This window comes from Alexandromys fortis, unplaced genomic scaffold (genome assembly GCF_014885135.2).
Source record: "Alexandromys fortis isolate MF-2015 unplaced genomic scaffold, M_Fortis_MF-2015_v1.1 scaffold_178, whole genome shotgun sequence".
Taxonomy (NCBI): domain Eukaryota; kingdom Metazoa; phylum Chordata; class Mammalia; order Rodentia; family Cricetidae; genus Alexandromys; species Alexandromys fortis.
In genome coordinates, this window is record NW_026068054.1 from 636,003 (window position 1) to 647,101 (window position 11,099).

At 47.5% G+C, this 11,099-nt stretch overlaps 1 long non-coding RNA gene across 2 annotated transcripts in view; it reads left to right on the plus strand.

Annotated features, from left to right (window-relative positions):
- The window catches only part of LOC126487158 (uncharacterized), a 64,632-nt gene extending 53,894 nt beyond the window's left edge, over window positions 1-10,738 (plus strand). Inside the window, exons 4-5 of one of the 2 annotated variants that reach the window (XR_007588302.1) lie at window positions 7,311-7,526; window positions 10,388-10,738. This is a non-coding gene — a long non-coding RNA (uncharacterized lncRNA). Of the gene's footprint in view, window positions 1-7,310 lie in introns of both variants that reach the window. The other variant, XR_007588301.1, reaches the window with a different exon arrangement.
- Window positions 10,739-11,099: the final 361 nt, after the last annotated feature.

Below are 11,099 nucleotides of genomic sequence, written 5' to 3' on the forward strand. Positions count from 1 at the left end.
CCAGTAGCAGATCTGGTAATGAGGCTCCATGTGTCATATGAAGGGGATGTTCCAGGAGACAAAAATAAGAAAGTGGAAATAGGGCAGAGGTGGGTGAGGGAGCAAAGCCCTGGAGCTGGACTGTTCTCTCCACCTCTGCCCCTTGGTCTCTGGCTAAGGGGCGCTCCCAGAAAACACAATCGCCCAGGCCCTTCCTCCGAGCAGCTCCAGATCAGTGACCCTGGCAGAAAAATGCAGGAGTGGTGGGAGGACTCAGAAAGGACCCAAGGTGGATACTGGCACTGCGGGTCACACAGTGTGGGGCACCAGCACAGTGGGTCATACATTATGTGTCCATTAGTGCAACGATCTGTCTTAGTTACAGTTTCTACCGCTGTAATGAAAACACCATGACTAAAGGCAACTTGAGTAGGAAAGGGATTTTTTCACATTCCAGCTTATAAGTCCATCACTGAGGGAAGCCAGGGCAAGAACCTAGCAGAACCTAGCAGAGCCATGGAGGAACACTACCATTAACATTCCAACCCTTGCTTCTCATGGCATGCCCATCCTGCTTTCTTACACCACCCAGGATCACTTGCCCAGGGGTGGCACCACCCACAGTGGGCCAGGCCCTTCCACATCAATCATCAAGAAAATAGCCCACAGACCAGCTTTGTGGGGACGACTGACTCTAGCTTATATCAAGGTGACATGAAAACTAGCCAGCACAGCATCCCACAGCAAAGCCAAGGTCTGCTGTCACCTCTCCTCCTGACCAGAGGGGAGGCTGCCTGCTCAGGATGGCCTAGAGGCGCTGGCCTATTATTGATGTGCAGAAAGACACTTGGCATATAAAAGCATTACAGTGCTTCATTATGCATCTCCAGATCCTTCTTGCAAAACATTGAAGACTAGCTCATAATTTGATGATAAAATATTGATTATTTATCTACAACTGCATGCGAAGGTCCATGGCGCGTAGACAGGATTGCCCACCCTGTATTACCTTGTATTTTAAGTCAATATGAAGATGGACATTCTACCCTGAGATGAATTTTGATAATTTGATAGTGTCAATTAAAAGGCACTAATGTCAGAGTGTGTCAGTTCCTGCGACTGGTTTAGGTTCCACTTCCCCACATGCCAGCTGGCTCCAAGAGAGGCTTCCAAACTCGGGCAGCTCCTAGTCAGTCTGCATTTTTCTTCATCTAAGTCCCGTGAGTGGGAAATGTCAGGGGAATGCTGGCTTGGCAGGGAGCTGCCCACCCACTCCCACGCTCCAGTTGAGAGGGAATGAAAATAAAAGCAAAGGCACCTTACAACAAATCTGGGAGAAGCTTCACTGCCATCCTTAGCAGTTGGGCTTGTCTTCTGCTTCCAAGAAGAAAGCAGCGTGGACTGTCCCTGGACTGTGAGCATCTGCTGTGCCTGCTTGTTTAGCAGGTATTGCCGCCTAAACTCAGGTAATACCACTCTCAAAACCTTTTTATCTTTTGACTGTTCTAAATTGTTTATTGGGTATGAATTTTACAATCATTACCTGTGTTAGTTGTAACAGTGGAGCTAAACTTGGGGCTAGCAGACGTCAGCCCACACATCTCTGTGTTTGTGGACTGGTCTGGTGATCCACTGGGTGCCAGGATTTCTGCTAGCTTTATGGAATGGATCACTTCCTTCCCTACCAGAAGTGGGTTTTGAAAAAATAGCAGTAATGAATGGGTGGTTAGGGTGAGTTGGTCAGTCACAAGAAGCAAGCGATATGAGAAAGCTGAAACTGCAGTTTTAGACAGAGACAGTAAGTGTGGACCAAACCCTGTGAGAGGTGGGAAGCGGAGCAGCAGCTGTGGAGGAGAGGGAAGGTATCTCTAGGCACTTGGAGGAGCCAGTGCCAGCATTCCAAGGCAGGAATGTGTCTGGCGCTTTGTGTGTGCGTGGTTTTTTCGAGACAGGGCTTCTCTGTAGCTTTGGAGCTGTCCTGGAACTAGCTCTTGTAGACCAGGCTGGCCTCAAACTCAGAGAACCACCTGCCTCTGCCTCCTGAGTGCTGGGATTAAAGGCATGTGCCACCACCACCCGGCTCTTGCCTGGCTTATTTGAGGAAGAATGAGTTACTGGGATGAAGTGAGTTAAATGTTCATGATTAACTTAGAAGAATAAGTCTTAAGAAGCTCCCAGGTTGCCTTAAAGCATCCCCCATCACATGAAGAGTCTCTAGAAAGAGTGGACTAAGAAAAGACAGCATTTTGGAACTCTAGATTCAGCCAGCAGGAAGCGACTCAAGCCTAGCATTTTTCAGGTAATAAAGTCACTTGTAACTGGCAAACTCCAGGCCCAGGACACTCGAGGGGTTTTATGCATGGTGGGGTCAGAGAGACCCCCTGTTGGCTAATTCTGGGGCCCTGGGAAATCTAGCCCTGGGGCAAAGTCTGGAATCCATCCCAGCTAGGGCGGCCTGCAGAGCTGGCAGGTGAGAAGCAGCCTTTCAAATTTGCAATTTTCAAGTGTCAGAATGATATTGTGCAGAACCTCTGATGCCTGGCATGGGAAGCAGGTCCTCCTGGTTTCCATCAACACGTCTGCTGTGTGAGTGTGGCCTTTGCACTCTCCCCACCCAGACCCTGAGACTGAGAATGACAGCATCCCACCCACCCACCCTAGCATGAGACCAGAGGTCTATACATTGCTTCTAGAAGATACTATTCAAATCAGAGGCCCTCCAAGTGTCTCTCTTCAAGGTGCTAGAGAGACAGAAACAGAAACACACAGGCTGTCCTCTGAAAGGCAAACAGTGTTGCAGGCAGGCACCTATGTAATTCACCTATGCATGGTGCACTCCATGCTAAGGAAAGACAGTAGGTGCAGGGCCCAGACTTACCATTCAGGAAAGATGAGCATTTGTCTGTCTGTGAGTGTCTGTGTATGACCCATGTAATAAGATCCTTGTGTGTGACACTTTGGAAGCAAGAACAGCCAAGATGAGCTGACTCTAGCTTGCAGAGAGATTTGTCTGGGAGGGCAAAGGTCATACAATGGAACAAACTTTTCGAAGGATGACTTGTGAAATTGTTAAGTGCCACTAGGAAATAGGTATTGCGACAAAGAGACTCCAGTGAATATCAGCAGGATAGTGACAGGCAGGACCCAAGAGCATAAAGACCCTGTGGCTTCTTCACTGTCTGGATGGCTCACTGAGGCATCTACCCATGGCAGCTACCCTGGGACACAGTCCACATGCTAACAGCCTCAGGCCTCCTGCTCATGGACAGCTAGCATCAATGACCTGGATGAAGGCTCTCTGAATGACAGCAGCCTAAGTAACGTGGTGTCTGTAGGCTCTCAAGGCAGCCCAAGTCAGAGCCCCCTTGCTGCAGCCCTAAACTGCCTCGGGCAAAGACTGGAGCGTCCATCATGCTGTCTCAGGATACTGGTGTCAGCCTCCCTGTTAGCAGATAATTATTCCAAGCACGTCTCGCTTTGAGGTGGCCACTCCTAGATAATGCACATGAAGTTCCTCCCCTGTCGCACGAGGACTGTTCTGCAAAGCCCCACAGGTGCCAGTACTGTCAAAATCTTGTCTTCAAAGAAGTGTGTGCAGCTCGTGTGTGGAATCCCAGCTCCTGAGACGTTGAGGCAGGAGAATCTCCGTGAATTCTAGGCTAACCTGAGCTACATAGTGAGCTCCGCATCGGCCTGAGATATAGCGTGAAACCTGTCTCAAAAACCACAACAAATGCTATCTGCAGAGGTCCCTTCCCTGGACCCTTGGTGTGCTGGTCCCTTCAGGAAGCCCCCAGACCTGGTCAGGGGTCCTTCTTCCACATGGCCACAGAATCTCTGCTGTCCCTTCTTGGGAGACTCACCATGTGGCCTCAGAGTGCCAGGAGTACCAGAGCCAATCAGGTTTTCACCTAAGCTTTGGCTACTGGAAGCCTCAGTTCCACTACAGATGACTGCCAGGGCTTTGCAGTGGGCAGGTTCAACACTAACCTAATCCTCCCTCTCGGTGATGTTAGTCCGTGACGGTCTGACCTTATTTTATCTCCCTGGTCTTCCTTATCCACCTGTTTTATCTACTTGTGTTCTAAATTACAACAAATCTTTGGTGGAATTAGGCAACATTAAGCACGTCCTCCCTGGCAGTTTGGGACTTGGCCGGAGATTCTGCGTGTGGGCTCAGAATCTTCTGCTGCCCATGGGCAGCACACCCTTACATTCCTTTGAGCCCTCATCTCCTCACTCACCTCCCCATGGTGATGGCACCCTGTCAACAGGTAGAATGTGTGGAGTGAATGCCCTCAAAAGGGTCTGGACCTCATCATACTATAGCAGTTATCTGTAGCTGTCGAGATCTGTGGCCACCATCCAGATCCACGGGCTTTTCCGGAAGGAGCCCAGCAACCTGTGGAAGAAGTCTGTCCTGCTCCCTGGAGGCCATGCTAGACAGCCAGCCTAAGGCTCACCAAGGGTGCAGACTCAGCTGCCACTAAACCCCAAACAGGAAAGAAGCACACTGGCTTAGGAAGCCAGACAGGACAAGCACTGTCTAAATGCAGCACTCTGGGCCAGAAGGGAGTTCTGAAACCTCTGGAGGTTACATCCTACCAGACATCTTGGTAAGAAGTCACTAGCTGGCTATAAACAGTGCTGCTATGAACATAGTTGAGCACATGTTCTTGTGGTATGATTGGACATCCTTTGGGTATATACCCAAAAGTAGTATTGCTAGGTCTTGAGGAAGGCTGTTTCCTAATTTTCTGAAAAATCGCCACACTGACATCCAAAGGGGTTGTACCAGCTTGCACTCCCACAAGCAATGCAGAAGTGTTTCCTTTACCCCACAACCTCTCCAGAATAAGTTGTCATCAGTGTTTTTTATCTTAGCCATTCTTACAGGTGTAAGATGCAATCTCAGAGTTGTTTTGATTTGCATTTCCCTGATGGCTAAGGATATTGAGCATTTCCTTAAGTGTCTTTCACCCATTTTAGATTCCTCTGTTGAGAGTTCTCTGTTTAGGTCTTTACTCCATTTTTTTTATCGGATTATTTGTTCTTTTGATGACCAGTTTCTTGAGTTCTTTGTATATTTTGGAGATCAACCATCTGCTGATGGGGGGTTGGTGAAGATCTTTTCCCATTCTGTAGGCTGTCATTTTGTCTTGTTGACCATGTCCTTTGCTTTACAGAAGCTTTTCAGTTTAGCAGCTTTGTTTATCATAGCCAGAACCCAGAAACAACCTAAATGCCCCTCGACTGAAGAATGGATGAGGGAAATGTGGTACATTTAAACAATAGAGTACTACACAGCAGAAAAAAGTAATGACATCTTGAAATTTACAGGCAAATGGATGGATCTAGAAAACACCATTTTGAGTGAGGTAACCCAGATCCAGAAAGACAAATTTCATATGTACTCACTCATAAGTGTCTTTTAGACATAAAGCAGAGAAAATCAGCCTACAATTCACAATCCCAGAGAACTTAGACAACAATGAGAACCCTAAGAGAGACATATATGGATCTAATGTACATGGGAAGTAGAAAAGGACAAGATCTCCTGAGTAAATTGGGAACATGGAGACCATGGGAGAGGGTTGAAGAGGAGGAGGGGAAAGGAGCAGATAAAAATGTATAGCTCAATAAAATCAGGAAGGAGGAGGAGGAGATGATGATGATGGTGGGTATATAATTTTAAAAAATAAATCTGTGAAATTAAAAAAATAAAAGACCATGCAAATGAAAAAAGAAATCACTAACTGCCTACCTCTAGCTTTCTGCCCAGCAAACATCTTTTGATTTCAACTAGCTTTCCACATTATGGGAGTGAGCATATGAGCAGAAAGGATGCCAATGAACTGTTTCCCTTGGCACTTTTTGTTAGAAAGCCAAACTTCCAGTTTCACATGCATACATACACACACACACACACTGACTCTTTTACTCCATGTCCCCATCATGGTGAAGAGAATGCAGATTATGAGTTCCAGCTCCTGGGTGTGAAATGAGCCCAACCTGGGCAAGTTCTCTGTGGTTTCATTCTACCCTTGTCAGCACATTGAATCCTTAGAGGGTAAGCTCCTAATATCCATTCAAAGAAACAACTCCTCAGCTGGGTAGCACACATATTTGAAGGCTAAAGAAGGGTGGTAAACTTAAGGCCAGCCTAAACAACATAGCAACCCCCCCCCCAAATAAAACAGAACTCCTGTCCCAGGGTTCACAAGAATAACATCAGAGTCTGTAAATTTTTGACAAAAATAATTTTAAAAAAACCCTATGGGACCCCACACATTAGCTGGCAGTGGGACCACACAGACTAACAAAAGCACAGGCTTCCCCATTAAAGTGGGAAGCTTAATGCTGTTTTTATTGCACAATCGCTTCTAAATGCATTTTATTAATTAAACTGGAGAATCCAAATTTGTTGCTCCTTAATAAGTACAATGTGCCTGGTTAACAGGATTTCAAAGAGCAGCAGTGGGTTGAAAGAAGCTCAACCCTTTGTCCTCCAGAGCTGGGGACCACCGAGCCACCACCCCCTGTGTAGGAGAAACAAGGGGCAAAGTCACACTTCCTCAGCCTGGAGTTGGCCCTGGAACTTTTAGAACATTTCTGTAACCTCCTGTTGCCTGCTAGAATTACAAGGGACAATCTCTTAGACTCTGCCTTTTTTTCTTAATTCACTCAAACCAACACGAATGAGAGTCTGCCCCCTAAAATCAGTACTATGCCTGAGTATGAAGTTACCAACTTTTTAGTCTGCTAAAAGGCAGGTGAAGGGGAAGGAGAAGAGGGTCCCAAAAAAAGGGAGGAGAGGGTGTCCAAAAACACACCGATCCAATCAGTGCTTCCTCCATACTTGATTGTCACAGCAGTCCAGTGATAAAGGTGTTTTTCTCCTCTCACAACAAACGTTTGGAGAGGTTAAAAGGTTCACCAAGAGAACATAACACACATAAAACCAGTACGGCAGCTAGGTTCAGCACCACGGACAGAGGCAGATGGCTGGAGGCTTCTGTGCCAGGCAGGTAAACAGGAGTGAGTGCTGTGTCTCTGGAAAGAGAAGGGCACTGGAGTGGGGGTAGACACTGCCATAACTTCCTCTGCCTGCATCACCCTGGGCCCTTTAGAATATCCTTTGTCCTCCCATCCCTCCGAGGACATGCAATCTTATTCCCAGACTGCCACCCAGAGTTTGTGTAAGATGTGGATGAATAGATACAAGGAAAAGTTATCTAAAATCCATCAAAACCCACTCTCGGGAACAACGGTGATAGGCAAAGCCCTGGAGTTTAGTGCTCAGCAGATGGATGCTTGTTTTTCATGTGCAGGGCCTCAAGCAAGACTCCTTGCTTCTAAGAATGATGGCGCTTCCTTTCTCCTTGTGGTTGGCCACCTTCTGTTTGGCTCCTATAGTTGCTATGTTTGTCACATCAATCCAGAGGAGCAAAGTCATGAACAAACTCTCAGAGAGATATTCCTGAGCTTAGCCTGGAGAGGCACACATCACTGCTGCTCAAATGTCACTGTTCAGAACTCCGTCCTCGGTATGTATGTATGTATGTATGTATGTATGTATGTATGTATGTATATACATACATACACATATTTATAGAACAGATGATAGATAATTATTTTTATTTTATAAAATAATGTATGGGTGTCTCACCTGCATGTATGTCTGTGCATCATGTGCATGCCTGGTGCCTATTGCCTGCAGAGATCAGAGAGGGTGTTGGGTCCCCTAGAATTGTAGTTACAGATAGTTGTGAGCCACCATGTAAGTGTTGAGAATCACACTCAGGTCCTCTGGAAGAGCAACCAATGTTCTTGACCCCTAAACGATCTCTGGTCAGCCCTCTGGGAATATTTTTGACATGGAAATTAGGGTTCTTTCCATTGCACGGGACAGAAAGGGTCCACCAATATTAAGCAAGATAGGAAGGCCCTGGCTCATGTGTGCAAGACTGGGTCACATGACCCAGACTTCTAAATCTTCCCAGAGGTACCTGGGTTGCATGTCACCCATGTCCTCCACGGAAGATCTCAGACAGACTCCCCCACAACTCAGTATAGCTGCCAACAACTCCTGGCTTAAGTTTTCATTTGTCACCCTGAGGGAGAATTCCTCTCCATAAACGTTCCATAGTATATATTTTTGGCACTAAGTCCTAGTTCCCGTGTCCCTGAGTCAACCATGTGACCAAAAAGATGGTGCCCTCTAGTAATCCAAGCATGGGCCGTGGAAACCCTGGATTTGAGAGAGGCCTGTTCCATGTAGCGCATACAAGCTAAAGCCACATGGGCAGCTCCCAGAGAGCCGACATACTGCTGGCTTCTGATGGGAAGGACTTGTGCCAGGCAAGCCTGGGCTGACACCTTCCATCAATTTTCCTCATGCTGGCTGTGGGCAGGGCTGAGGAAGCAGAAGGGTCTCCTCACCTGGCCTCCTGGTGTGCTCTCCAGCCCCACTTCACACTGATCATGTGACAGCACAACTCCCCGGGTTCCCATTAGAAGGCAAGGATTATGTTTGGCCCCTTTGCATAGACTCCATCAGCAGTCTTTCCCCCAATGTTTTTACACCATCCCGCAAGGCTCGATAGAGCATGCCTCCAGCCACCAGGGACCTTAGCAGATAACAACTTAAAACCTGCCTGACCTCAAGAACCCATGGACCAGGAAATCATCATTCTGTGTGTATGACTATTATATGTGTAAGTGTGAAGGCCTTCACTACATTACCCAGGGAGGATCATCCCAAAGGGGGCCAGCAGCACCAGGTGCACCTCCTCCAGCATCCATATGACTGCTTCAAGTATAGAAGTCCATGCACCATTTTGCATTCTGGAGAAGCATGAAGCTTTGGACCAACCTGAGATGATAGCTTTGTCAACATTTCTCAAAGTGGACTCCTTGTTACAGAAAATGCAGCAGTTTGTTTTCATTCCTTCAAGGAAATGCCTGAGGCTGGCTACATTGTAAAGAAAAAGGATTCAGTTCCCAATTCCAGAGGCCTGGGCCTAAGACACATCAAGAAAATGCCAGCTCTGGCAAAGAATCCTGGCCTCATCACATGCAGATGGCATCAAGGCACAAACGTGTTGTGAGGAGAGTATGCGCACAGATGGACCAGAAGTCAGGCTGGGAATGGCTAAATTCACTCTTAAAACAGCTTCCTTTAGCAAGAACTAAGTCGCGCCAGAACCACCTTAGTCCCTTCTGGGACCAGTGACCCACTGACCTCCTCTTAGGTTCCACCTCTTATAGGACACATCATCTCTTAAGATCACCATACTGGAGACCGGATTTCTAACACATGAACACTTAAGGGGATACACCACATCAAACCGTAATCAGATGAGACATTATATCCTGAGAGAAACTCAAGCATTTGATGTTCATGCCAGTTGGGGAGATGCTGGGCTAACTGGTTAGGATTTTTTTCTGCAGGACTTAGCCAAGCCTAAGTGTGATGTGTTTTGTGACTTTGAACAGTGGTTCCCAGCCTTCCTGACGCTGCAGCCCCCTTTTTGTTATTCTCTCCTACAATACGTCCCTATTGCATTCCCCGCCCCACTCCTCCCAGCCACCCCACCTCCCTTTTCCCCATATCCACTTATCCTCTGTTTCCCTTATGCAGCAACACTTTAATACAGTGCCTCATGTTATGGTGACCCCCAAACAGAAAATGACTTTTGTTGCAACTCCATAACTGTAATTGTGCTATTGTGATGAATCATAATGCTCATCTTTGTTTTCCAGTGGTCTTAGGAGACCCCTGTGAGAGGTCATTAGACCCCCCCCCTCAAAGGGTCAGGACCCACATCTGAGAAACATTGTTCAAGAAAGAAGCAAACTAGAGTCAGCTGTGCTCCTCAGCTCTACTTAACAAAGCCCCGTTTGTTTGTAGCTTCCTATGAAACGTCTCCCAAGACATGGATTTATGGATTGTTCTCCTGGGAACTGCGTCCTTGGAGAATACATGCAAATGGCGGCCACTGGGTTCATGCTGCTTTGAAGGGGTCAGGTGGTAGGAATCTTAAGAGTTCCCAGAGGAGGTGATATTTGGGGGTTTTAGCAGAAAGCGTTCTCTTTGCCTGAATTAGAACAAATGAGGTGTCAGTGTTTTTTACAAAGCTGGTGGCATCTCAGGGTGTCTGGAAACGGAGAGGTGCTAGACAGAGGGACACTGGAGCTTGCATGTCTCTGGCTGAGTCTCTGTCATTCAGAAGGTGTGCAGCCTTGGGCAGCTCGCTGGATTCTTCCAGGCTTCTCCTGCCTGAGAAGATGAACTCTGACCAGGGAGGGAATGGGCAATGTCTGGGAAGTGAAAGTGCCCACCCGTGGCTGAGATGAATGTTGCTCTTGGCGTCTTTTACCTCACACCCACCTACCTATCCCATAGGGGCCTTGCTGGTGGTCTGGAAACCTCTAGAAGAGCTACCCCCTTTCTGCTGCCCTCTTGTGGCGGCTGAGATGGTAGCATGGGACCATGATTTCTTCCCATCTACACCAGCATCTTCCTGCATCTTCCTGAGGACATTGGCACCTTGGGCCGACAAGCAATATGGAAACAGATGCGGAGGCCCCACTGTTTGCTGACATAGACTGTCCTTCAGGTCACCCTCTGTGATATGTCACCAAGGGGGAGCCAATCCTCATGTGCCTGCCCTATCGGAGTCAGCTCCTGCCTGCATCTGTCACTGCTGATTGCATTTGAATGGCTTTGTCTCTGTTTTAAATAAAAGATTTATGCCTTGGCTGTCAGAGCTTGCCTTTATTTGAAAATTTAATCTTGTTTCTAGGAGTCTAGATTAACTTATTAGATTTAGGCATCCCTCTCATGGTTCTGGGAGAGAGACAGATCCTGCCCTCTGCACAGGCCTCTGCAAGCCTCACAGTCAGCCAGCCAAGGTGGAAGAGGCGACATCTCAGTGCGCTTGGGACTCCGCTTCTGTGGCGGGACTTCCTGGGTCCCCTGGGCCAGCTACCAAACCTCTACTCCAGAACCCATGTTCCCTGAAAGGGCTGTGCATCAAACCCACCCTTCCTCCAGCTTTATGAAGGGACACCACTGTTCAGGTGAGGGCTAAGTGCCTCCCCCTCTTCTACCCCCC